Below are 27,635 nucleotides of genomic sequence, written 5' to 3' on the forward strand. Positions count from 1 at the left end.
TACATTGGAAGTGGGATACAAAAAATGGTCAGCAACTTGGTGACCCTTGTCCATCTCCAATGTATATGCTTCAATTCAAATACATTGGAAGGGATGTTAAATGCAGTTTTGGCCATTGGCCAGCTTTGTGGTCATTCCATGACCTCATCTAAACAAATGTCACTACACAAACATGTTCTTTTGGCCACCTGGACAAACCAGAGGTCTCAGAAGGGCACTCAGAGGGTCACTAGACGGGCTCATCCCACGAGCAATGTATATGAGACTGTTGACTAAATGTACAGTGGGATGGTGACGCCTCCATCCGTTTTCAAGAGCACTTGGGACAAATTGAGCGCTGCGGACGAGGGTGCCTCGACGCCGCGAGTTCACGGATGGAGCGACTATGCCCCTAGTGAGTCCCACGAACAAGCTATTGCCCGCAGTAAGTAAGTCAGATGTGGTTAGTACCCAACATCCCGGCGGCCATTTACCTAAGTGGCCGGTGGGATCCCATATCGTAATACGATCCCACGCACCAATTATGCGACCGCCGGCAATTTATTTGAATGGGGTTTTGTCCGCGAACCATGTACCGGTACTACCTCTAGATGCCCAGGTTCGATCGACTTCCCACCTCAACGAGGCAACCCCCCGGTAAAGGGGCACCTCGGAGATGGTCCGAGGACCTCACCAGGCCATCCAATCGGTAGTAGCGACGGGCGGTGTGTACAAAGGGCAGGGACTTAATCGACGCGGGCTGGTGACCCGCGACTACTTGGAATTCCTCGTTCAAGGGGAAAAGTTACAATCCCCTATCCCCAGCGGGGAAGGCGTTCATAGGATTGCCCAGGCCTTTCGGCATAGGATGGATGCACATGCTGAACCAGCCAGTGTAACTCACGTGCGGCCCCGGGCGTCTAAGGGCATCACAGACCTGTTATGGCCCCGAATCTCATACGGCTTTGCCTTGCCCCGGATCGCTCTAAGAAGTTCGGCCACCGACCGACGAACCCCTCGGGCCGCAAGCCCCCACAGGGACCCAAGGGAGGGCCGTGTAACTTTTTAAGGCACAGGGTCTCGTCCGTTATCGGAGTTAACCAGACGAATCGCTCCACGAACTCCCAACGGCCATGCACCACCACCCACAGAATCAAGAAAGAGCCATCAATCTGTCAATCCTTACCGTGTCCGGGCCGGGTGAGATTCCCCGTGTTGAGTCAAATTAAGCCGCAAGCTCCACTCCTGGTGGTGCCCTTCCGTCAATTCCTTTAAGTTTCAGCTTTGCAACCGTACTCCCCCCAGAGCCCAAAGACTCGTGGTTTCCCTCACGCTGCCCGGCGGGTCATGGTCGCTAGCCTCACGCCGCCGGATCGCGGGTCGGCATAGTTTACGGTCGGAACTACGACGGTATCTGATCGTCTTCGCTCCCCCGACTTTCGTTCTTGATTAATGAAAACATTCTTGGCAAATGCTTTCGCTTTCGTTCGTCCCACACCGGTCAACGAATTTCACCTCTATCGGTGTGGTACGGATGCCCCCGGCCGTCCCTCTTAATCATTGCCCTCGGTCCTTAAAACCCACGAAATAGGACCGTGGAAGCCCCGGAGCCCCACTCCGGAACGACCAGCCGTCCCGAAGGAGAGACCCCGAAGCCCCGCGGAAGGGCCCTATTCCATTATTCCTAGCTCAGTCAGACATGGCACGTGTCGGCCTGCTTTGAGCACTCTGCTTTATTCAAAGTAAACGCTCCGGACCCTCCAACCCACCGTGCACCGCAGTGAAGTACCCAGCTAAGGGCTTCTCCGCGGCCGGCGAGCAGAGGACACCGGCGGGTAGGGACCAGGTCCCAACATCCACCCAGAGACAGGGGGTCACCCCCGAAGGAGCTCCCCACGCCATCCCGGACAGTACAGGGGATCCGAGACCTGTCCCCACATCCAACTACGAGCTTTTTAACTGCAGCAACTTTAGCATACGCTATTGGAGCTGGAATTACCGCGGCTGCTGGCACCAGACTTGCCCTCCAATGGGTCATCACTCACGGACATAGATTGAGTTCATTTCGATTACGCTCCACAGGATCATAGGACCCGCATCGATATTTTTCGTCACTACCTCCCCGTGTCGGGAATGGGTAATTTGCGCGCCTGCTGCCTTCCTTGGAAGTGGTAGCCGTTTCTCAGGCTCCCTCTCCGGAATCGAACCCAGATTCCCCGTTACCCGTGGTCACCACGGTAGGCACGTAGCCTACCGTCGAAAGTTGATAGGGCAGACACTCGAATGATACGTCGCCGCCCCGGAGGGCTTAACGATCGGCCAGAGGTTATCTAGAGTCACCAAAGCGACCCGACCGGAGCCGGGAGGGTTTTTCGGTTCTGATAAATGCACGTATCCGGGGGACAGGGGCCGGGAGAGCATTTCACGCCGACCCCCAGAACCCTTCCAACGCTTCGTTTGCATGTATTAGCTCTGGAATTACCACAGTTATACCAAGTAACGTGTGGAGCGATCAAAGGAACCATAACTGATTTAATGAGCCATTCGCAGTTTCACTGTACCAAAACCCGTGTGTACTTAGACTTGCATGGCTTAATCTTTGAGACAAGCATATAATACTGGCAGGATCAACCAGACCGACCCCCCTTGGATCTCAAACCCCGGACGGGGAAAGAGAGGGGGCGCATGGAGCCCGTGAGAGTGATCTCAGGGGACACCAGCGAAGAGGATCGAACGCGACCCCGCTGTGGGGGTCTGCAATCGACTTGGCAACTTGGAAAACGTATGATTCTCGCCCGGACGGTGCAGGCTAGGGGCCGGGTCCTTCCCTCAAACGGATCCCGACCCTAAGGCACCACCGACGCGGACGTTGAACGGACCTACTGTTGGATCGACCGGCCGACTAAGTCCCCCTCGGAACCGTTCTGGACAAGCGGACATGCCTCTTACGGGCATCCACGAGCCATGGAGGCTGGGAGCACAAGGTGGGGAGGATCGCTCTAAGCACTGTATTTAGGCTTAGAAGCCTGCCCCTGGTGCTCCGCGTATACCGAGCTCGAACGGCCGTGAAGGACAGCCGTTAAGGGAAGAGAATGGAAGAGAATCCTGGCCCCCTCAAAGCGCGAGGAAGTCGGCATAGGTTTTTACGGTACGCCACCACCGGAGCCGTCTGATGTTCAGAAGACGAAGGGTTTTGCCCTCAATCTCGTAAGGTCGAGGGCTCACCACCGAACTTCCAGCCGCGGTCCTTGGTAGGACCGATACGCGGACAAGCCGCAAATCCTGGCCCCCTCGCAGTGCGAGGAGGTCGGCAAAGGTTTACGGTTTCGCCCCCCGGAGCCTACGGAAGTCTGCGTTTAAGAAGACGAAGGGTCGGATCCCGTAGGCCGACCCTGCGAACTTCCAGCCGCGGTCTGTGGAAGACCGATCCGTGTCACCTCTAATGCGCTCTTTGCCTCCGGCCGTTTCCAGCCGGGGGCCCGGTGGTGCGCTCCCACGTCCCGCTCAAAGGAGGGGAAAGGTCGGGAGATCCCACGGACCGGCGGATGACCGCCGGCCAACGCCTCGGGGGGTTACGCGGCCCCGTCGACTCGCGCACGGGCAAATTTATGGGTTTAAAAAGGGGGACAATCCTCATACGTTCGACCCCCCGGTGCCCAGGGAAGTTGACCCTCCCCGGGCAGGCATATCGAACGAATCATCGGTCGGAAAACTCTCTCTTTCGGGACGGGGGAAACCCCTCATACGCTCGACCCCCCATGCCCAGGAATGTTTTACCTTCCCAGGCATACATCGAACGAATCATCGGGGTGGACACAACGGGCTTATAACAATCGACGGGGCGGCCCGTTCCACCCGCCCCACAAGTGGGCAGATGGTCGGTGGCCTATAGACCCACAGGCAGTCCCAATACCACCGTGATACGAGATCCGGGGTTGGGACTTGACCTTAAAGGTACCCGGTCGAGGCGGACCGAGTGGAAGCCACTCGGATTTATGACAGTGGTAGGCCCCACGGACCTTGGGGACCACTCCCCATCGCTCTGCCCGGCACCTGGCTCGGAAACCGGGACTAATTTTGGCAGTAATACGCTATCGGTCTTGGTTCTCATTGGTTCATACACCCAAGATGGGCGAACGTCGAACGCGAACGGGAGCGATCAACGCCCATAACCCCTAATTATGCACGAACCGGGGGCTATATAAGGGGTCGCCTTCACTCGGAGCCGTCAGTCTCTCACCATGGATAGCTGCCCGCTTTGCGAACAAGCCATTGCTACGGATCTGACTTTCCACTTTACCATCTTCCACAGACTCGGACCGGACGACGCAGCCTTCCTCCGAGAACTGGACCGAAGCGGGGAGAATTCATCACAGCTCGACTGCCCTCTCTGCGGCCTGCCGTCTCTCTCTTCGCCGGCAGATCACCTGGGCTCGGCGCATTCCCTCAAAGGCCTCGCCCTTCGGATCGCTCTCTCTGCCGCTCGACGCCTTCGCACCCTCCACCTTCTGCGTCGCTATCAACAGTCTAAGCCGCGGAACCCTCCACCGCCCTCGGGATCCCGTTCCCCGAATCCAGCCTCGCCGCCGGGACCAAGCACGCCGGGACCGAGCGCGCCGGGACCGAACACGCCGGGACCGAGCACGCCGGGACCGAGCACGCCGGGACCGAACACGCCGGACCCGAACACGCCGGACCCGAACACGCCGGACCCAAGCACGCCGGACCCAAGCACGCCGGACCCAACCATGCTGTACCCAAGCTCACCGGACCCAAGCACGCCGGAGCCAACCACGCCTGATGCTTGCCCGCTCTGCGAGCAAGCCATTACGGATCTGACTTCCCATTATACCACCTTCCACCGCCTTGGATCTGCCGACATTGACTTTCTCCGGGGACTGGACCAAAGTGGGGAGAATTCGTCCCAGCTCGACTGCCCTCTCTGCGGCCTGCCGTCTCTCTCTTCGCCGGCGGATCACCTGGGCTCGGCGCATTCCCTCAAAGGCCTCGCCCTTCGGATCGCTCTCTCTGCCGCTCGACGCCTTCGCACCATCCACCTTCTGCGTCGCTATCAACAGTCTAAGCCGCGGAACCCTCCACCGCCCTCGGTATCCTGTTCCCCGAATCCAGCCTCGCCGGGCCCCAGCACGCCGGGCCCCAGCATGCCGGACCCAGCCATGCCGGGCCCAAGCACGCCGGGACCCAACACGCCGGACCCAGCTTCGCCGGACCCAGCCTCGCCGGACCAAGCCTCCCCGGGCCAAGCCACTACGGGCCAAGCCACGCCGGAGCCGGTCGACAGCGACTACCAACCGAGCGAGTCTTCCCCTGCCGAATCCACCTCGGACACGGATTCAGAGACCGAGCGGGCACGGCGAACCTCCCGGGGGAGGCAGCTCGTGATCCCGCATCGGTTTCGGGACACCTACGTCAGCCGTTCGGTAGACGACTTTCAGAAGTTCTACCTGCGGGTCGACGCGTCACCGAAGGACATCGAGAACTCTCGCCAGCGACGGGGCCACGTTATTCGGTTCCTGCTTCACTGCGCCCCGCCCGGCTGCCAATTCACAGACCTGTCTTTCGTCCATCACACGAACGTTCCCACTTGGGTACAGAGCCTTCAGAAACTGGGTTACGCTTCGACAACCGTTAAGTGTTACCTGCACAGCGCCAAGGCGTTCGTCTCCCACGTCGCTGCCTTCGACCCAGAGACCGCCGGGGTCAGCCCCGAAGAGCTCCAGAGGCTGAAGCTGACCTTCGCCAAGGCTCATCGGGACATCGCACGCACGATTCTGGGCCATCGCCAGCGCGTGAAGAGAGCGAAGCTGAGTCGCTTGCCGCAACCTTCGGATTTCAGGGTCTTCCTAAGCCACGCTAAGACCCGAATCCCAGAGCTCATAGACGCGGCCCGGACGGGGGACACCGCCCGCCGGTCGACGCTACGGATGCTCCAGGGGTACCTGCTCGGCCTTTTGTCTGTCTTAACCGGTCACCGGTCGGTTGTGTTTCTCAACCTGACGGTTGGAGAGTTGAGGCAAGCCAGCACCACGGATGGCACCGGCTTCGTGGTTTATGTTCGTGAACACAAGACCAACGCCTCGTTCGGGGACGCTCCGATCGGGTTGTCTGCCACAGAGCTGGCCTGGTTGACCGCACTCAGCGACTTACACGGGGCCCGGGACGGGCTCGTGTTCTTGGACAGGGGGAACCAGCTGCGCAAGCCAAACTCACTGCTTCGGATCGCGTGGACGGATGCGGGCCTCGGAGGCGCGGTGGCCTTCAACCTGATCCGCACGGCTGTTTCGAACCAAGTGAGTGTTGAACTTAATCCGACTTATGTGGGCTCTTAACCCCGGCCTTCCTACTTCTGACACCTCGCACCTCTGTTTCAGGTTTCGACTCTGCCGGCCGAAGATAGAGATCGAGTGACGACAAGCATGTGCCACTCCAACATCACTGCCCGGGCCTTCTACCGAGCCGGCCTCTCTGCGGCCGATGTGATGCGGGCTCGTGAGAACCGTCTTTCCGCCCTCGAAACGGCCTGAACCGGACCCTCTTCAAAGCGCAACCCAGCCGGGATTCACTCCGTGTTTCTGCACCCCCGTGGCTTTGATATGTTTTACTGCGAAATAAATACATTTATTTCTGAATCCCCAAACAGAGTGTTCCCGTGTGGTACTTGCTTCGGTTTGGAGATGGAGGGGGGTGGAGATTGGGTGATCCTCCCAGAGGGAGACTTTTTACGAGGTCCGACCGGCCTTAAGACTTAAACGATCAGTGGTTATGGGTTAACTTAGTCGGCGGGCGGCCCGTTCCACCGCCCCGCTAAGGGAGCAGTGGTCGGAGGCCTATGGACCTTAGGCAGTTCACCGGGGTGGGTAAACTTACCTTTAGGCACCCGTCGCATGAATATAGGAGACCATTTGGCTTTTTTGGCCCCGGAAACCAGCCACTTCTCCGGGCATATATAGAACCAATCCCCCCCAGGGAGGGAGTTGGAACTAAAGGTCATTGAAATTAAATGGGTTTAACAGTTAACTTTGTCGGCGGGCGGCCCGTTCCACCGCCCCGCTAAGGGAGCAGTGGTCGGAGGCCTATGGACCTTAGGCAGTTCACCGGGGTGGGTAAACTTACCTTTAGGCACCCGTCGCATGAATATAGGAGACCATTTGGCTTTTTTGGCCCCGGAAACCAGCCACTTCTCCGGGCATATATAGAACCAATCCCCCCCAGGGAGGGAGTTGGAACTAAAGGTCATTGAAATTAAATGGGTTTAACAGTTAACTTTGTCGGCGGGCGGCCCGTTCCACCGCCCCGCTAAGGGAGCAGTGGTCGGAGGCCTATGGACCTTAGGCAGTTCACCGGGGTGGGTAAACTTACCTTTAGGCACCCGTCGCATGAATATAGGAGACCATTTGGCTTTTTTGGCCCCGGAAACCAGCCACTTCTCCGGGCATATATAGAATGAACCATCGGGGGCTAAGGGCAGATAGTCAAGTCAGTTATACCGATCGAACTCTCTTGAGTTTCGGCTTAAAGCTCTGGCATTTGCCGTTGGGACTTAGAGTTTTTTTTTTAATAAAGAGGGGAGGCCGGGCTTACCTCCACCTTAAGCCCAGAGGGTGTCCCAGTCCTCGGGCTTGTGTATTCGCATCAACGGGGTCCATGGAAGTCATTTTAGACATCCAGAGGGGAGGCAACCCAAACCATCCCCTTAGCCCAGAGGTGTGCCACTCCTCGGGCTTGTGTATTCGCATCAACGGGGTCCATGGAAGTCATTTTTAGACCTCCAGAGGGGAGGCAACCCAAACCATCCCCTTAGCCCAGAGGTGTGCCACTCCTCGGGCTTGTGTATTCGCATCAACGGGGTCCATGGAAGTCATTTTTAGACCTCCAGAGGGGAGGCAACCCAAACCATCCCCTTAGCCCAGAGGTGTGCCAGTCCTCGGGCTTCGGTATTCGCATCACCGGGGTCTACGGAGGTCTCAACTTAGGTTTTGAACACCTCCAGAGGGGGGGCCGGATTAACCACCACCCTAGCCCAGAGGTGTGCCAGTCCTCGGGCTTCGGTATTCGCATCACCGGGGTCTACGGAGGTCTCAACTTAGGTTTTGAAAACCTCCAGAGGGGGGGCCGGATTAACCACCACCCTAGCCCAGAGGGGTGCCAGTCCTCGGGCTTCGGTATTCGCATCACCGGGGTCTATGGAGGTCTCGACTTAGGTTTTGAAAACCTCCAGAGGGTGGGGGCATATCTTATCCCCACCCTAGCCCAGAGGTGTGCCAGTCCTCGGGCTTCGGTATTCGCATCAACGGGGTCTACGGATGTCTCGACTTAGGTTTTGAACACATCCAGGGAAGCAGAGCGGACATTCCCATTATTTCAAGCCCATCGGGAAGCCACTCTTTTGGGCATAGCGTTTCGCATCGCTGTTACCCAAACTTACGTCTGATTTAATGCCTCCCTAATATCCCGACGGCACCAGGCTGAGAAACCATATGCCCACAGGATTTGAGGCATTGGAACCTCGTTCGCATAGCCGACAACGATGAACCTCCCTCGGACTCGCTACGAGGCTTGAGGAGGGTCCTGATTTTCTTAAAATCTCAGGTGAGGGACTTAGAAAATTTTCACTTTAAAACCACAGACCTCCAGAGGAGAGACCGGGCTTATCACAACCTTAGCCCAGAGGGCGCCACTCCTCGGGCATGTCACTTCGCATCACCGGGGTCCATGGATGTCTCGACTTAGGTTTTGAACACATCCAGAAGGGGGGGCCGGATTAACCACCACCCTTAGCCCAGAGGGGTGCCAGTCCTCGGGCTTTAAATTCGCTTCGCCGGGGTCTATGGAAGTCATTTTTAGACCTCCAGAGGGGAGGCAACCCAAACCATCCCCTTAGCCCAGAGGTGTGCCACTCCTCGGGCTTGTGTATTCGCATCACCGGGGTCCATGGAAGTCATTTTAGACATCCAGAGGGGAGGCCACCCTAACCATCCCCTTAGCCCAGAGGGGTGCCAGTCCTCGGGCTTTAAATTCGCTTCGCCGGGGTCTATGGAAGTCATTTTTAGACCTCCAGAGGGGAGGCAACCCAAACCATCCCCTTAGCCCAGAGGTGTGCCAGTCCTCGGGCTTTAAATACGCATCACCGGGGTCCATGGAAGTCATTTTAGACCTCCAGAGGGGAGGCAACCCAAACCATCCCCTTAGCCCAGAGGTGTGCCAGTCCTCGGGCTTGTGTATTCGCATCAACGGGGTCCATGGAAGTCATTTTTGACCTCCAGAGGGGAGGCAACCCAAACCATCCCCTTAGCCCAGAGGTGTGCCAGTCCTCGGGCTTGTGTATTCGCATCAACGGGGTCCATGGAAGTCATTTTTGACCTCCAGAGGGGAGGCAACCCAAACCATCCCCTTAGCCCAGAGGTGTGCCAGTCCTCGGGCTTGTGTATTCGCATCAACGGGGTCCATGGAAGTCATTTTTGACCTCCAGAGGGGAGGCAACCCAAACCATCCCCTTAGCCCAGAGGTGTGCCAGTCCTCGGGCTTGTGTATTCGCATCAACGGGGTCCATGGAAGTCATTTTAGACCTCCAGAGGGGAGGCAACCCAAACCATCCCCTTAGCCCAGAGGTGTGCCACTCCTCGGGCTTGTGTATTCGCATCACCGGGGTCCATGGAAGTCATTTTAGACCTCCAGAGAGTGGGGCCGGTCTTACCACCACTCTTAGCCCAGAGGGCGTCACTCCTCGGGCATGAAATTCGGATAACCGGGGTCCATGGATGTCTCAACTTAGGTTTTGAACACATCCAGAGGGGAGGCCACCCAAACCATCCCCTTAGCCCGGAGGTGTGCACCTCCTCGGGCTTGAAATTCGAATCACCGGGGTCCATGGAAGTCATTTTAGACATCCAGAGAGTGGGGCCGGTCTTACCACCACTCTTAGCCCAGAGGGCACCACTCCTCGGGCATGAAATTCGCATCACCGGGGTCCATGGAAGTCAGTTTAGACCTCCAGAGAGTGGGGCCGGTCTTACCACCACCCTTAAGCCCAGAGGGCGTCACTCCTCGGGCATGGAATTCGCATCAACGGGGTCTACGGATGTCTCGACTTAGGTTTTGAACACATCCAGGGAAGCAGAGCGGACATTCCCATTATTTCAAGCCCATCGGGAAGCCACTCCTTTGGGCATAGCGTTTCGCATCGCTGTTACCCAAACTTACGTCTGATTTAATGCCTCCCTAATATCCCGACGGCACCAGGCTGAGAAACCATATGCCCACAGGATTAGAGGCGTCTGAACCCCTTTCGCATAGCCGACAACGATGAACCTCCCTCGGACTCGCTACGAGGCTTGAGGAGGGTCCTGATTCTCTTAAAATCTCAGGTGAGGGACTTAGAAAATATTCACTTTAAAACCACAGACCTCCAGAGGAGAGACCGGGCTTATCACAACCTTAGCCCAGAAGGCACCACTCTTCGGGCATGTCACTTCGCATCACCGGGGTCCATGGAAGTCTCGACTTAGGTTTTGAACGCATCCAGAGGGTGGGGGCCGGACTTACCACCACCCTTAGCCCAGAGGGCGTCACTCCTCGGGCATAAAATTCGGATAACCGGGGTCCATGGAAGTCTCGACTTAGGTTTTGGAAACCTCCAGAGGGGGGGCTGCACTTACCACCACCCTAAGCCCAGAGGGCGTCACTCCTCGGGCATGAAATACGCTATACCGGGGTCCATGGAAGTCCTTTTAGACCTCCAGAGAGGGGGGGCCGGGCTTACCACCACCCTTAGCCCAGAGGGCACCACTCCTCGGGCTTGAAATTCGCATCACCGGGGTCCATGGAAGTCTCGACTTAGGTTTTGGAGACATCCAGAGGGGGGGCCGGGCTTACCACCACCCTTAGCCCAGAGGGCACTACTCCTCGGGCATGAAATTCGGATAACCGGGGTCCATGGAAGTCTCGACTTAGGTTTTGGAAACCTCCAGAGGGGGGGCTGCACTTACCACCACCCTTAGCCCAGAGGTTCATCACTCCTCGGGCATGAAATTCGGATAACCGGGGTCCATGGAAGTCAGTTTAGACCTCCAGAGAGTGGGGCCGGGCTTACCACCACCCTAAGCCCAGAGGGCGTCACTCCTCGGGCATGAAATTCGGATAACCGGGGTCCATGGAAGTCAGTTTAGACCTCCAGAGAGTGGGGCCGGGCTTACCACCACCCTAAGCCCAGAGGGCGTCACTCCTCGGGCATGAAATTCGGATAACCGGGGTCCATGGAAGTCAGTTTAGACCTCCAGAGAGTGGGGCCGGGCTTACCACCACCCTAAGCCCAGAGGGCGTCACTCCTCGGGCATGAAATACGCTACACCGGGGTCCATGGAAGTGATTTTAGACCTCCAGAGAGGGGGGGCCGGGCTTACCACCACCCTTAGCCCAGAGGGCGTCACTCCTCGGGCATGAAATTCGGATAACCGGGGTCCATGGAAGTCAGTTTAGACCTCCAGAGAGTGGGGCCGGGCTTACCACCACCCTAAGCCCAGAGGGCGTCACTCCTCGGGCATGAAATTCAGATAACCGGGGTCCATGGAAGTCAGTTTAGACCTCCAGAGAGTGGGGCCGGGCTTACCACCACCCTAAGCCCAGAGGGCGTCACTCCTCGGGCATGAAATACGCTACACCGGGGTCCATGGAAGTGATTTTAGACCTCCAGAGAGGGGGGGCCGGGCTTACCACCACCCTTAGCCCAGAGGGCGTCACTCCTCGGGCATGAAATTCGGATAACCGGGGTCCATGGAAGTCTCGACTTAGGTTTTGGAGACCTCCAGAGGGGGGGCCGGGCATACCACCACCCTTAGCCCAGAGGGCGTCACTCCTCGGGCATGAAATACGCTATACCGGGGTCCATGGAAGTCAGTTTTGACCTCCAGAGAGGGGGGGCCTGGCTTACCACCACCCTAGCCGAGAGGGCGTCACTCCTCGGGCATGAAATTCGCTTCACCGGGGTCCATGGAAGTCATTTTAGACCTCCAGAGAGGGGGGGCTGCACTTACCACCACCCTAGCCGAGAGGGCGTCACTCCTCGGGCATGAAATTCGGATCACCGGGGTCCATGGAAGTCAGTTTAGACCTCCAGAGAGTGGGGCCGGTCTTACCACCACCCTAAGCCCAGAGGGCGTCACTCCTCGGGCATGAAATTCGGATAACCGGGGTCCATGGAAGTCTCGACTTAGGTTTTGGAGACCTCCAGAGGGGGGGCCGGGCATACCACCACCCTTAGCCCAGAGGGCGTCACTCCTCGGGCATGAAATACGCTTAACCGGGGTCCATGGAAGTCAATCTAGACCTCCAGAGAGGGGGGGCCGGGCTTACCACCACCCTTAGCCCAGAGGGCATCACTCCTCGGGCATGAAATTCGGATAACCGGGGTCCATGGAAGTCTCGACTTAGGTTTTGGAGACCTCCAGAGGGGGGGCCGGGCATACCACCACCCTTAGCCCAGAGGTGAGTCACTCCTCGGGCATCAAATTCGCATCACCGGGGTCCATGGAAGTCAGTTTAGACCTCCAGAGGGGGGGCTGAGCATACCACCACCCTTAGCCCAGAGGTGTGCTCCTCATCGGGCATGAAATACGCTTCACCGGGGTCCATGGAAGTCATTCGAGACCTCCAGAGGGGGGGCCGAGCATACCACCACCCTTAGCCCAGAGGTGAGTCACTCCTCGGGCATCAAATTCGCATCACCGGGGTCCATGGAAGTCAGTTTAGACCTCCAGAGGGGGGGCTGAGCATACCACCACCCTTAGCCCAGAGGTGTGCTCCTCATCGGGCATGAAATACGCTTCACCGGGGTCCATGGAAGTCATTCGAGACCTCCAGAGGGGGGGCCGAGCATACCACCACCCTTAGCCCAGAGGTGAGTCACTCCTCGGGCATCAAATTCGCATCACCGGGGTCCATGGAAGTCAGTTTAGACCTCCAGAGGGGGGGCTGAGCATACCACCACCCTTAGCCCAGAGGTGTGCTCCTCATCGGGCATGAAATACGCTTCACCGGGGTCCATGGAAGTCATTCGAGACCTCCAGAGGGGGGGCCGGGCATACCACCACCCTTAGCCCAGAGGTGAGTCACTCCTCGGGCATCAAATTCGCATCACCGGGGTCCATGGAAGTCATTTAGACCTCCAGAGAGGGGGGCCGAACCTACCAGCAACCTTAGCCCAGAGGGCGTCACTCCTCGGGCTTCAAACTCCCATCATCGGGGTTCCATGGAAGTCTCGACTTAGGTTTTGAACCGTTCCGGGGTCACCTCCAGTGAGATAACGCGGAAATCTCACTATATTCATGCCCACAGGCGAACCAGAGCCTTGGGCTTGTCATAGTTACATACGGTGTACCCAAACTTTCGTCTTTTCTAAAGGAACCCTAATGTCCTGACGGCACCGCACTGGAAACCCCCATGCCCTCTGAATTTTTACCACTCCGAGGTGCTCCGTTTTGGGCTTGCTACCTAGGGCGAAGAGGGTCAGAAATTTTTCTAAGTCCTACTTTAAAACGTCCCACTGGGAGACCACTAGGGTTAGCACTTTGCCAAAAAATCACGGCTGAATGCAATTTTCACGCCTCGCACCCTTTGTTCGTTTAGATTTAACAAAAAAATCAACCGAACCCCCTTTTTAACAACGCTTTGCCGAATTTAGCTCACTTTTCCCGGCCTGGAATATCTCACGCTTGCCCCCCACGGTACTTACCTCCGGGGAAGACACCCCCGTCGCTGCCAACACCCATGCCCGGCCCAGGCTCACCCGACTCGGCCTCGCTAGCTCCATCGCCCGCTCCAAACCTCCGGGGAGAAGACCCCCATCGCCGCCAACGCCCATGCCCGGCCCAGGCTCACCCGACTCGGCCTCGCTAGCTCCATCGCCCGCTCCAAACCTCCGGGGCTGGACCTCCAGGAACCCAGCGCACCTCTCGAACCTATCCGGCCCACACTTAAGCACTCCTCCTCGGACTAAACCATTCAGCCCGCGCCGCTGGAACGAGCGCCCACTGGAAGACCTGAGCCTCAAACCCGCGCGCTTTACGGTTCTCTATCTCCCCGGGCTCGGAGCACTTTTCTCGGCCATGGGACCTCCAGGGGGGGCCCCTCTTAGCTCCGTCATCATTTCTCTAAGTCTCACTCCGCCCACTGGAAGACCTGAGCCCCAAACCCGCGCGCTTTACGGTTCTCTATCTCCCCGGGCTCGGAGCACTTTTCTCGGCCATGGGACCTCCAGGGGGGGCCCCTCTTAGCTCCGTCATCATTTCTCTAAGTCTCACTCCGCCCACTGGAAGACCTGAGCCCCAAACCCGCGCGCTTTACGGTTCTCTATCTCCCCGGGCTCGGAGCACTTTTCTCGGCCATGGGACCTCCAGGGGGGGCCCCTCTTAGCTCCGTCATCATTTCTCTAAGTCTCACTCCGCCCACTGGAAGACCCGAGCCCCAAACCCGCGCGCTTTACGGTTCTCTATCTCCCCGGGCTCGGGGCACTTTTCTCGGCCACGGGACCTCCAGGGGAGGCCCCTCTTGGCTCCGTCAATATTCCTTTAAGTCTCATTCCGCCCACTGGAAGACCCGAGCCCCAAACCCGCGCGCTTTACGGTTCTCTATCACCCCGGGCTCGGAGCACTTTTCTCGGCCATGGGACCTCCAGGGGGGGCCCTTCATGGCTCCGTCAATATTCCTTTAAGTCTCACTCCGCCCACTGGAAGACCCGAGCCCCAAACCCGCGCGCTTTACGGTTCTCTATCTCCCCGGGCTCGGGGCACTTTTCTCGGCCATGGGACCTCCAGGGGGGGCCCTTCATGGCTCCGTCAATATTCCTTTAAGTCTCACTCCGCCCACTGGAAGACCCGAGCCCCAAACCCGCGCGCTTTACGGTTCTCTATCACCCCGGGCTCGGAGCACTTTTCTCGGCCATGGGACCTCCAGGGGGGGCCCTTCATGGCTCCGTCAATATTCCTTTAAGTCTCACTCCGCCCACTGGAAGACCCGAGCCCCAAACCCGCGCGCTTTACGGTTCTCTATCACCCCGGGCTCGGAGCACTTTTCTCGGCCATGGGACCTCCAGGGGGGGCCCTTCATGGCTCCGTCAATATTCCTTTAAGTCTCACTCCGCCCACTGGAAGACCCGAGCCCCAAACCCGCGCGCTTTACGGTTCTCTATCACCCCGGGCTCGGGGCACTTTTCTCGGCCATGGGACCTCCAGGGGAGGCCCCTCTTGGCTCCGTCAATATTCCTTTAAGTCTCATTCCGCCCACTGCCATACCCGAGGTCTTTAACCGCGGCGTTCACGGTTCTCTATCACCCCGGGCTCGGAGCACTTTTCTCGGCCATGGGACCTCCAGGGGGGGCCCCTCATGGCTCCGTCAACATTCCTCTAAGTCTCATTCCGCCCACTGCCATACCCGGGCTCGGAGCATGTACTTCGGCCATGGGACCACAAGAGGGCGCCCTTCTTAAGAAATTGCTGACATCCAGGACCATTCAAGGGAGCGACCTGCCTCCCTATGCCCGCCACCGGCTTCCTCTAACCGGTGTACGGACTCTCGGGGCCCGCGCCCCCAGAGAACCAGAGTTTCAGAAATTGCACTAAGTCCAGACATCCAGGACCATTCAAGGGAGCGACCTGCCTCCCTATGCCCGCCACCGGCTCCCTCTAACCGGTGTACGGACTCTCGGGGCCCGCGCCCCCAGAGAACCAGAGTTTCAGAAATTGCACTAAGTCCAGACATCCAGGACCATTCAAGGGAGCGACCTGCCTCCCTATGCCCGCCACCGGCTCCCTCTAACCGGTGTACGGACTCTCGGGGCCCGCGCCCCCAGAGAACCAGAGTTTCAGAAATTGCACTAAGTCCAGACATCCAGGACCATTCAAGGGAGCGACCTGCCTCCCTATGCCCGCCACCGGCTCCCTCTAACCGGTGTACGGACTCTCGGGGCCCGCGCCCCCAGAGAACCAGAGTTTCGGAAATTGCACTAAGTCCGATTTTCGCCCACTACGAGACCTAAAACCGTCATCCAGGATTTCACAGGGGAGTACCCACCTCCCCTATGCCCGCCACCGGCTCCCTCTAACCGGTGTACGGAGTCTCCGGGGCCCGCGCCCCAGAGAACCAGATCTGGACCGCTCCGGAGGGCCGGGGGTTTGCTTTCGCCTTCCCCCCGACAAATGTTTGAGTGGACGGGATGACTTTCAATGGATCGCGGTATATGCACCCGCTCTGCCACTTACGACACCCGCACTCCGAATCAGGTCGTTTACGAGTCATTTCACACCCGGATCAAGAGACATTTGCTTTGACGAGGGAGGTGGACCGAGGCGTTCATTAGCCCCGGTCCGGTTCCAGTGTCATGCGGCTCTCGTCACCGGCGGTGGGGAGGAAAGCACCTCCCACCCCGGCTATCCAAGACCAAGCTCACCGATGCTGGGCGCGGATGTATCGCTCCTTCTAGGCGGGATTCCGACTTAGAGGCGTTCAGTCGTAAGCCCTCGGATGATAGCCTTGCACCAGTGGCTGCACAGCCAAGCGCGAGTACCATGTATCCGAACCTGCGGTTCCTCTCGTACTGGGCTGGATTACTATCGGAGCAACGGTCAACATCAGTAGGGTAAAGCTAACCTGTCTCACGACGGTCTAAACCCAGCTCACGTTCCCTGTTAGTGGGTGAACAATCCAACGCTTTGCGAATTCTGCTTCGCAATGATAGGAAGAGCCGACATCGAAGAATCAAACGGCGACGTCGCTATGAACGCTTGGCCGCCACAAGCCAGTTATCCCTGTGGTAACTTTTCTGACACCTCCCGCTTAAAACCCAAAAAGCAGACGGAAGGATCGTTAGGCCCCGCTTTCACGGTCCGTATTCATACTGAAAATCAGGATCAAGCCGGCTTTTGCCCTTATGCTCTACGGGAGGTTTCTGTCCTTCCCTGAGCCCGCCTTAGGACACCTGCGTTACGCTTTGACAGGTGTACCGCCCCAGTCAAACTCCCCACCTGTCACTGTCCCCGGAGGGACTCGCCCCGGGCACGGAGGCCCGCAACATGAGTGTAACCGGACTCACTGCCAAGCGACCCACCCAGGGCTTAGCACCTTGGAACAAGGAACCCCCAGCAAGGAAAGGGTTCCCACCGACACCTTCACCGGGTTAGAGAGGTAACGGTAAGAGTAGTGGTATTTCACGGACAGCCCGCCTCGGGTGCTGGCCTTCGGCGGGCTTCCCACTTATTCTACACCTCCTATGCAGCCTCTCAATGACAGACTAGAGTCAAGCTCAACAGGGTCTTCTTTCCCCGCTGATTCTGCCAAGCCCGTTCCCTTGGCTGTGGTTTCGCTAGATAGTAGGTAGGGACAGTGGGAATCTCGTTAATCCATTCATGCAGGTCACTAATTAGATGACGAGGCATTTCGTTACCTTAAGAAAGCACCTCAACATCCCAATCCACGTATAGTATATTGCCATTGGACAGTGAGATTTACCCGTGCGCGGGAACCATTAGATGATTTTTGCCGAGCCTGAGAGAGGGTCCAGTGCGCTCAGGGGAACACGCCATGAATTTCCCCGCTCTCCCTGAGTCTCTACTCCTCTCCTGGAAAGAGATATGAATTTTCAAAATTTGGGCCTTTTTTCTGCAATTTTTCATCCGTCCACCAGATGGCACATGGAAACGTCCCAATTCACATATATTTGACACAAGTCATATAAATTGCAATTGGGATCCCAATTCACATATATTTGACAGACAAGTCAAATTTATTGCAATTGGGATCCCAATTCACATATATTTGACACAAGTCAAATATATTACAATTGGGATCCCGATTCACATATATTTGACACCATCAGAATATATTGCAATTGGACAACCATCCCACTTCCAATATATTTGACACCATCAGAATATATTGCAATTGGACAACCATCCCACTTCCAATATATTAGACAGCAACTGGACAACCATCCCACTTCCAATATATTAGACAGCAACTGGACAACCATCCCACTTCCAATATATTTGACACCATCAGAATATATTGCAATTGGACAACCATCCCACTTCCAATATATTTGACAGCAACTGGACAACCATCCCACTTCCAATATATTAGACAGCAACTGGACAACCATCCCACTTCCAATATATTAGACAGCAACTGGACAACCATCCCACTTCCAATATATTTGACACCATCAGAATATATTGCAATTGGACAACCATCCCACTTCCAATATATTAGACAGCAACTGGACAACCATCCCACTTCCAATATATTAGACAGCAACTGGACAACCATCCCACTTCCAATATATTTGACACCATCAGAATATATTGCAATTGGACAACCATCCCACTTCCAATATATTAGACAGCAACTGGACAACCATCCCACTTCCAATATATTTGACACCATCAGAATATATTGCAATTGGACAACCATCCCACTTCCAATATATTAGACAGCAACTGGACAACCATCCCACTTCCAATATATTAGACAGCAACTGGACAACCATCCCACTTCCAATATATTAGACAGCAACTGGACAACCATCCCACTTCCAATATATTTGACACCATCAGAATATATTGCAATTGGACAACCATCCCACTTCCAATATATTAGACAGCAACTGGACAACCATCCCACTTCCAATATATTTGACACCATCAGAATATATTGCAATTGGACAACCATCCCACTTCCAATATATTAGACAGCAACTGGACAACCATCCCACTTCCAATATATTTGACACCATCAGAATATATTGCAATTGGACAACCATCCCACTTCCAATATATTTGACACCATCAGAATATATTGCAATTGGACAACCATCCCACTTCCAATATATTAGACAGCAACTGGACAACCATCCCACTTCCAATATATTAGACAGCAACTGGACAACCATCCCACTTCCAATATATTTGACACCATCAGAATATATTGCAATTGGACAACCATCCCACTTCCAATATATTAGACAGCAACTGGACAACCATCCCACTTCCAATATATTAGACAGCAACTGGACAACCATCCCACTTCCAATATATTTGACACCATCAGAATATATTGCAATTGGACAACCATCCCACTTCCAATATATTTGACAGCAATTGGACAACCATCCCACTTCCAATATATTTGACACAAGTCAAATATATTGCAATTGGGATCCCAATTCACATATATTTGACACAAGTCAAATATATTGCAAATGGGATCCCAATTCGCATATATTTGACACAAGTCAAATATATTACAATTGGGATCCCAATTCACATATATTTGACACAAGTCAAATATATTGCAATTGGGATCCCAATTCACATATATTTGACACAAGTCAAATATATTACAATTGGGATCCCAATTCACATATATTTGACACAAGTCAAATATATTGCAATTGGGATCCCAATTCACATATATTTGACTTGTGTCAAATATATTGCAATTGGGATCCCGATTCACATATATTTGACACAAGTCAAATATATTGCAATTGGGATCCCAATTCACATATATTTGACACAAGTCAAATATATTGCAATTGGGATCCCGATTCACATATATTTGACTTGTGTCAAATATATTGCAATTGGGATCACAATTGCAAATTATATCTTACCCAGAGCCCCAGGCTCCCAGAAGGGAGCTGGGCTGTGATAAGGCTTGCCCCGGAGCCTACCACTGGTGCTAAGACTCCCATAAGCCTCTGGATCTCTGCAGAGTCCCAGAGTCCCAGAGTCCCAGAGTCCCAGAGCCCCAGGGACCCAGAGCCCCAGAGCCCCAGAGCCCCAGAGCCCAAGAGCCCCAGAGTCCCAGAGTCCCAGAGTCCCAGGGACCCAGAGTCCCAGGGACCCAGAGTCCAAGGGACCCAGAGTCCCAGGGACCCAGAGACCCAGAGCCCCAGGGACCCAGAGTCCCAGGGACCCAGAGCCCCAGGGACCCAGAGACCCAGAGACCCAGAGCCCCAGGGACCCAGAGTCCCAGAGCCCCAGAGTCCCAGGGACCCAGAGACCCAGAGCCCCAGAGTCCCAGAGTCCCAGAGTCCCAGAGTCCCAGAGTCCCAGAGCCCCAGAGCCCCAGAGCCCCAGAGCCCCAGGGACCCAGAGCCCCAGAGTCCCAGAGCCCCAGAGCCCCAGAGCCCCAGGGACCCAGAGACCCAGAGACCCAGAGACCCAGAGCCCCAGAGTCCCAGAGCCCCAGGGACCCAGAGCCCCAGAGCCCCAGAGCCCCAGAGCCCCAGAGCCCCAGTGCCCCAGAGTCCCAGAGCCCCAGAGCCCCAGAGTCCCAGGGACCCAGAGTCCCAGAGCCCCAGGGACCCAGAGCCCCAGAGCCCCAGAGCCCCAGGGACCCAGAGCCCCAGAGACCCAGAGCCCCAGAGCCCCAGGGAACCAGAGCCCCAGAGTCCCAGGGACCCAGAGACCCAGAGACCCAGAGCCCCAGGGACCCAGAGCCCCAGAGTCCCAGGGACCCAGAGCCCCAGAGCCCCAGGGACCCAGGGACCCAGAGCCCCAGAGCCCCAGAGTCCCAGAGCCCCAGAGTCCCAGGGACCCAGAGACCCAGAGCCCCAGAGCCCCAGAGTCCCAGGGACCCAGAGCCCCAGAGCCCCAGGGACCCAGAGCCCCAGAGCCCCAGAGTCCCAGGGACCCAGAGTCCCAGAGCCCCAGAGCCCCAGGGACCCAGAGACCCAGAGTCCCAGGGACCCAGAGCCCCAGAGCCCCAGGGACCCAGGGACCCAGAGCCCCAGAGCCCCAGAGCCCCAGAGTCCCAGGGCCCCAGAGCCCCAGGGACCCAGAGCCCCAGAGCCCCAGAGTCCCAGGGACCCAGAGCCCCAGAGCCCCAGGGACCCAGGGACCCAGAGCCCCAGAGCCCCAGGGACCCAGGGACCCAGAGTCCCAGGGACCCAGAGACCCAGAGCCCCAGAGACCCAGAGACCCAGAGCCCCAGAGTCCCAGAGCCCCAGGGACCCAGAGCCCCAGAGTCCCAGGGACCCAGAGACCCAGAGACCCAGAGCCCCAGAGTCCCAGAGCCCCAGGGACCCAGAGCCCCAGAGTCCCAGGGACCCAGAGACCCAGAGCCCCAGGGACCCAGAGCCCCAGAGCCCCAGAGTCCCAGGGACCCAGAGACCCAGAGCCCCAGAGCCCCAGAGTCCCAGAGCCCCAGAGTCCCAGAGCCCCAGAGTCCCAGGGCCCCAGGGACCCAGAGCCCCAGAGCCCCAGAGTCCCAGAGCCCCAGAGCCCCAGAGCCCCAGGGACCCAGAGCCCCAGGGACCCAGAGCCCCAGAGTCCCAGGGACCCAGAGACCCAGAGTCCCAGGGACCCAGAGACCCAGAGCCCCAGGGACCCAGAGCCCCAGAGCCCCAGAGTCCCAGAGACCCAGAGACCCAGAGACCCAGAGCCCCAGAGCCCCAGGGACCCAGGGACCCAGAGTCCCAGGGACCCAGAGTCCCAGGGACCCAGAGACCCAGGGACCCAGAGACCCAGAGACCCAGAGACCCAGAGCCCCAGGGACCCAGAGCCCCAGAGCCCCAGAGTCCCAGAGTCCCAGAGTCCCAGAGTCCCAGGGACCCAGGGACCCAGGGACCCAGAGCCCCAGAGCCCCAGGGACCCAGAGACCCAGAGACCCAGAGCCCCAGGGACCCAGGGTCCCAGGGACCCAGAGACCCAGAGCCCCAGGGACCCAGGGACCCAGGGACCCAGAGACCCAGAGACCCAGAGCCCCAGGGACCCGGCGCACCGGTCGAACCTATCTGGCCCACACTTAAGCCCCCGCCCTCGGACTAAACCAATCAGCCTGCACCGTCAAAAAAGATGCCCACTGGTAGACCTGGAACCTTAAAATATATTGGAAGTGGGATGGTTGCCCAATTGCTGTATAATATATTGCAAGTTCATCCTGCCCACTGGTGGACCTGGGAGCCAAAACGGCGCGCAATATATTGGAAGTGGGACGGTTGCGCAATCGCTGTACAATATATTGGAAGTGGGATGGTTGCCCAATTGCTGTATAATATATTGCAAGTTCATCCTGCCCACTGGTGGACCTGGGAGACAAAACGCCGCACAATATATTGAAAGTGGGATGGTTGCCCAATTGCTGTACAATACATGGGAAGTGGGATGGTTGTCCAGTTCATTACACCCTCATCCTGGGCCTCTGATTAGGCTTGCCCCGGAGCTTACCACCGGTGCCTACCTCCAGGGGCTTATTCACCCCAACGCCCTGGTCCCCTAACCCGGCATGAATTTCACCAAGGGTCCCCTACCTCCGGGGCTCCCTATCAGCCAATACATTAAGAACACCTCATCCTGGGCCTCTGATAAGGCTTGCCCCGGAGTTTACCACCGGGGCCTACCTCCGGGGCCTAATTAAACCCAACGCCCTGGTTCCCTGAACGGGCCTTATTCAAACAACCTCTCCGCCGCCTAAGCTCCGGAGCTTCCTTTTGGCTCCCAGAGGCCCAGAGGCCCAGGCTCCCAGAGGCCCAGGCTACCAGAGGCCCAGAGGCCCAGAGGCCCAGAGCCCCAGAGGCCCAGAGACCCAGGCTACCAGAGGCCCAGGCTCCCAGAGACCCAGAGGCCCAGAGGCCCAGAGGCCCAGAGGCCCAGAGACCCAGAGACCCAGAGTCCCAGAGACCCAGAGACCCAGGGCCCCAGAGACCCAGAGGCCCAGAGGCCCAGAGACCCAGAGACCCAGAGCCCCGGGGACCCAGAGACCCAGAGCCCCAGAGTCCCAGGGACCCAGAGCCCCAGAGCCCCGGGGACCCAGAGCCCCAGAGCCCCGGGGACCCAGAGCCCCAGAGCCCCAGAGCCCCAGAGGCCCAGAGGCCCAGAGGCCCATAGACCCAGAGGCCCAGAGTCCCAGAGACCCAGAGACCCAGAGACCCAGAGACCCAGGGCCCCAGAGACCCAGAGACCCAGGGCCCCAGAGACCCAGAGACCCAGAGACCCAGAGACCCAGAGCCCCAGAGACCCAGAGACCCAGAGCCCCAGGGACCCAGAGCCCCAGAGCCCCAGAGCCCCAGAGACCCAGAGACCCAGAGACCCAGAGCCCCAGAGTCCCAGGGACCCAGAGCCCCGGGGACCCAGAGCCCCGGGGACCCAGAGCCCCAGAGCCCCGGGGACCCAGAGACCCAGAGCCCCAGAGGCCCAGAGGCCCAGAGGCCCAGAGGCCCAGAGGCCCAGAGCCCCAGAGTCCCAGAGTCCCAGGGACCCAGAGCCCCAGAGCCCCGGGGACCCAGAGCCCCAGAGCCCCGGGGACCCAGAGACCCAGAGCCCCAGAGTCCCAGGGACCCAGAGCCCCAGAGCCCCGGGGACCCAGAGACCCAGAGCCCCAGAGTCCCAGGGACCCAGAGCCCCAGAGCCCCGGGGACCCAGAGCCCCAGAGACCCAGAGACCCAGAGACCCAGAGACCCAGAGCCCCAGAGCCCCAGAGACCCAGAGACCCAGAGACCCAGAGACCCAGAGCCCCAGAGGCCCAGAGGCCCAGGCTACCAGAGGCCCAGGCTCCCAGAGGCCCAGAGGCCCAGAGACCCAGAGACCCAGAGGCCCAGAGGCCCAGGCTACCAGAGGCCCAGGCTCCCAGAGGCCCAGGCTCCCAGAGGCCCAGAGGCCCAGGCTACCAGAGGCCCAGAGGCCCAGAGCCCCAGAGACCCAGAGGCCCAGAGACCCAGAGACCCAGAGTCCCAGAGACCCAGAGACCCAGAGACCCAGGCTACCAGAGGCCCAGAGGCCCAGGCTACCAGAGGCCCAGGCTTCCAGAGGCCCAGAGAAATTTTATTTATATTTGATTTGGACATTTTACGCTCTTTCTGGACCCTTAGACCCTCCCCCAAGCTTTGGGCGGGACTTTAGAGAGGTCAAAGTTGAATGCATCCCATTTGCAATATATATGACACTGTTAAATATATTGGAAGTTGGATGGTGTAGGTTATTCCATTCAGAAAGCCAATCAGAGCCAATCAGAGCCAAGTGACACATACTAAAGGGATGGGCCCAACGTTCTGAACTCCTAGATGGAGCACCAGTGCCCCTAGTGCTGTCCAAATGGCGATTTTGCCGCGGGTATCAAACTGGAAAAAGTTATCACTCAGTGTCCAAATGGTCATGCTTTATACGGCATTATGGATCCATAACCGGCATACAATCCCACTGTGGTCATAAGTGTCCAATGGCAATATATTTGAATGGGCCTTTGTCCAGAAAGTGTATAGTGGGGCTAACTTAAGAGGGTCATAGTTACCCCCGCCGTTTACCCGTGCTTGGGTGAATTTCTTCACTTTGACATTCAGAGCACTGGGCAGGAATCACATTGTGTCAAAACCGTCCGAGAGCCTTCACAATGCTGTGTTTTTATTAAACAGTCGGATTCCCCTGGTCCGCAGCAGTTCTAATTCGGCTGTTGGGTGCCGGTCGAGAGAACCACCTCGGAGCTGCCACCCCTCCGAGGCGAGACTCACACCCGATAGATCCACGAGGCCTCGGCTCGTCACGCCCGTCTCCAGTCACACTGCTCCGGTCCGGTCCTCCCAAGCCCCTACGGCCGGCGACGCATCCGCACACAACTCCAGAGTCTTCCCCCCCCCACGTCCGAACGGGAGTACGGAAGGCCGCGCTCGCGAGCGTGGCCGGGACCCGCCGATGGGCCTCGGAGCCCGGCCGACTTCGGGAAGGAAGGGCCGAAGGACGAGACGCACCGGAGGTTCGTCCCCTAAGGACGCACCCCCGCCGGAGTCCCATCCACGACCGCCTCCCCCCGGCACCGACCGAGTCCCCTAAGCACCACCGGGAGGGAACACCGGCTGCCTCGCGCGGCTGCGACCCACGCACTTTAACCGACAGACGCAGGAGTCAACCCGGGCGCCGTGCGCTTTTGCCCCGCATGACCCTCAGGGCAAGGGCGAACCAGAACCAGAACAGCCCTCGGCCTACGCTTCAGCTAAAGGGCCCGACCGAGCCCAGCCATTAGAGCCAATCCTTATCCCGAAGTTACGGATCTATTTTGCCGACTTCCCTTACCTACATTGTTCCAACACGCCAGAGGCTGTTCACCTTGGAGACCTGATGCGGATATGGGTACGGCCTGGGGGGAAATTCACTATACCTCCCCCGGATTTTCAAGGGCCGATGGGGAACGTCCCGGCTGCCTCACGGATGCATGCGGCGCCTTTCAGAGCGTTGAGCCCCTTTCTCGGGACAATCCCATTCCAGGGCGCTCCAGCTCTTTAGCAAGGAGAGTGAATCCTCCCCGGGGTTCCCACCGACGTCTCCGGGTTCGTTTGCGTTACCGCTATGAGAGCGCCTTCTCGGCACTCAATCTCCCCAATCCCAGGTTCGGGGATATTGGCCCGATCCCCTTTCGGTCAGCGGGGGGCAGACGAGACCATCGCCCCAGCGTTTCCGAACGGCGTTCGCCTATCCCTTAGGACCGACTAACCCACGGCCAAGCGCTGTCGGCGTGGAACCCTTCTCCACTTCGGCCTTCAAAGATCCCATCTGAATATTTGCTACTACCACCAAGATCTGCACCCGCGGCGGCTCGACCCAGGCTCACGCCAGAGGCTTCAGCGCCACCGCGGCGGCCCTCCTACTCGTCGCGGCATACGGTCCGTGTTTCAAATCAGGGATTGTGACACCTGCGACGGCCGGGTATGGGCCCGACGCTCCAGCGCCATCCATTTTCAGGGCCAGTTGATTCGGCAGGTGAGTTGTTACACACTCCTTAGCGGATTCCGACTTTCATGGCCACCGCCCCGCTGTCTATATCAACCGACACCTTTCCTGGGGTCTGATGAGCGTCGCGTCGGGCGCCTTAACCCGCGCGTTCGGTTCATCCCGCAGCACCAGTTCTGCTTACCAAAAGTGGCCCACTTGGCACCATCATTCGATGCCCGGCTCCAAGCCTGCGAGCCGGGCCTCTTACCCATTTAAAGTTTGAGGGTAGGACGAGGCCATTTCGGCCCCGCAGCCTATGATCATTGCTTTACCGGATAAAACTGAGTCTGGTGCCAGCTATCCTGAGGGAAACTTCGGAGGGAACCAGCTACTAGATGGTTCGTTAAGTCTTTCGCCCCTATACCCAGGTCGGACGACCGAATTGAACGTCAGGACCGCTACGGGCCTCCACGCAGGGTTTCCCCTGGCTTCGCCCTGCCCAGGCATAGATCACCATCTTTCGGGTACCACCGCGTATGCTCTTGCTCCACTCTCCACTCGGTGGAGAGCAGGCCGGTGGTGCGCTGTCAACCCAAACATTGACGGGGTGCATCAGATCCCACCTCAGCCGACGCGCGCCGGCCTTCACCTTCGTTGCGCCTCCGGGGTTCAAGCCCCTTTGACTCGCATACGCGTTAGACTCCTTGGTCCGTGTTTCAAGACGGGTCGGTCGGGGTCCGAACTTAGCCGCTGACCTTAGGCGTTTTGGCTGTGGGCCTGGATCACCCCCCGTATTGCCGTAGCGGGCCTAGCCCGGGGCTGAGGACAGCCCAACCGGCCCGCTTTCGTCCGAACGATCAGGGGGGGGCCCCATCCCCATCCCGAAGGAGGGGAAAACGCGGAAAGGACATTACTCCGCGGCCCCGGCGTTATCGGCGAAGTCGGAGCGAGGGGCTGTAGCGGAACGCCCGTGTCCGGGGGCCACGTGGGGCTCCCTTCTCCGGACGGACCTACCTTCACCCTCGGGCCCTTCCAAGCCTAACCGGAGCCGGTCGCGACTCACCCACCACGCGGGGGGAAGTACACCTGACGGGCCGAGCCTTCGTACGCCCGAGAGGCCCGAAGTCGAGAGGCGAAGCTCAGGGCCGAGCAGGGAGTGGGGTCGCCCCCACTCTCGCCCGGATGAACTCGCCTCCGAGCCACGGAACCACACGAGCGCGGGCCGTCCGCCCGGCTGAATCCCCCGGGGGGGTCTTCTCGGTCCCCCGACCGTTTACCTCTCAACGGTTTCACGCTCTCTTGAACTCTCTCTTCAAAGTACTGCTTTCAACTTTCCCTCACGGTACTTTGTTCGCTATCGGTCTCGTGCCGGTATTTAGCCTTAGATGGAGTTTACCACCCACTTTGAGCTGCATTCACAAGCAACTCGACTCCGGGAAGCCCGATCTACCCGGCGGGATGCGGGACAATACCGGGCCTTCACCATCTGCGGAAGACACTTCCTTGCAAAACTTGGTCCCGCGTCCGCACCGAGACCAAACGGACTTCCGTACGCTACATTTCCCGGCCCACCCCGGTCAGGGGAAAGTGGGATTCAGCGCTGGGCTCTTCCCTCTTCGCTCGCCGCTACTAGGGGAATCCTTGTTAGTTTCTTTTCCTCCGCTTACTGATATGCTTAAGTTCAGCGGGTTGTCTCGTCTGATCTGAGGTCGCACTACGAGACTGTTTTGCGGGGCGCGGGGGGCGCGAACCCCCCGGCCGCTCGCCGTGTTACGGTACCCACTCTCCGACGGCGGCGGAGAGCCCAGCGGGGAGAGACTATGACGGATTGGACCCGGACCTAATGGCTCTCCCTACGTCCGGAGCTCTCGCCACACGTCGGGTTTAAGGCCCGAGTCTGGGTTTAGGGAGACGAAGGGCCGTCCGAGGTGGAGGCCCTGCGAACTC

General features: G+C 58.1%; 1 pseudogene; it reads right to left on the reverse strand.

Moving 5' to 3' along the window:
* Nucleotides 1–16,183: 16,183 nt before the first annotated feature.
* LOC136680211 (28S ribosomal RNA) lies at nt 16,184–27,400 on the reverse strand (annotated as a pseudogene).
* Nucleotides 27,401–27,635: the final 235 nt, after the last annotated feature.

This window comes from Hoplias malabaricus, unplaced genomic scaffold (assembly GCF_029633855.1).
Source record: "Hoplias malabaricus isolate fHopMal1 unplaced genomic scaffold, fHopMal1.hap1 scaffold_265, whole genome shotgun sequence".
Taxonomy (NCBI): domain Eukaryota; kingdom Metazoa; phylum Chordata; class Actinopteri; order Characiformes; family Erythrinidae; genus Hoplias; species Hoplias malabaricus.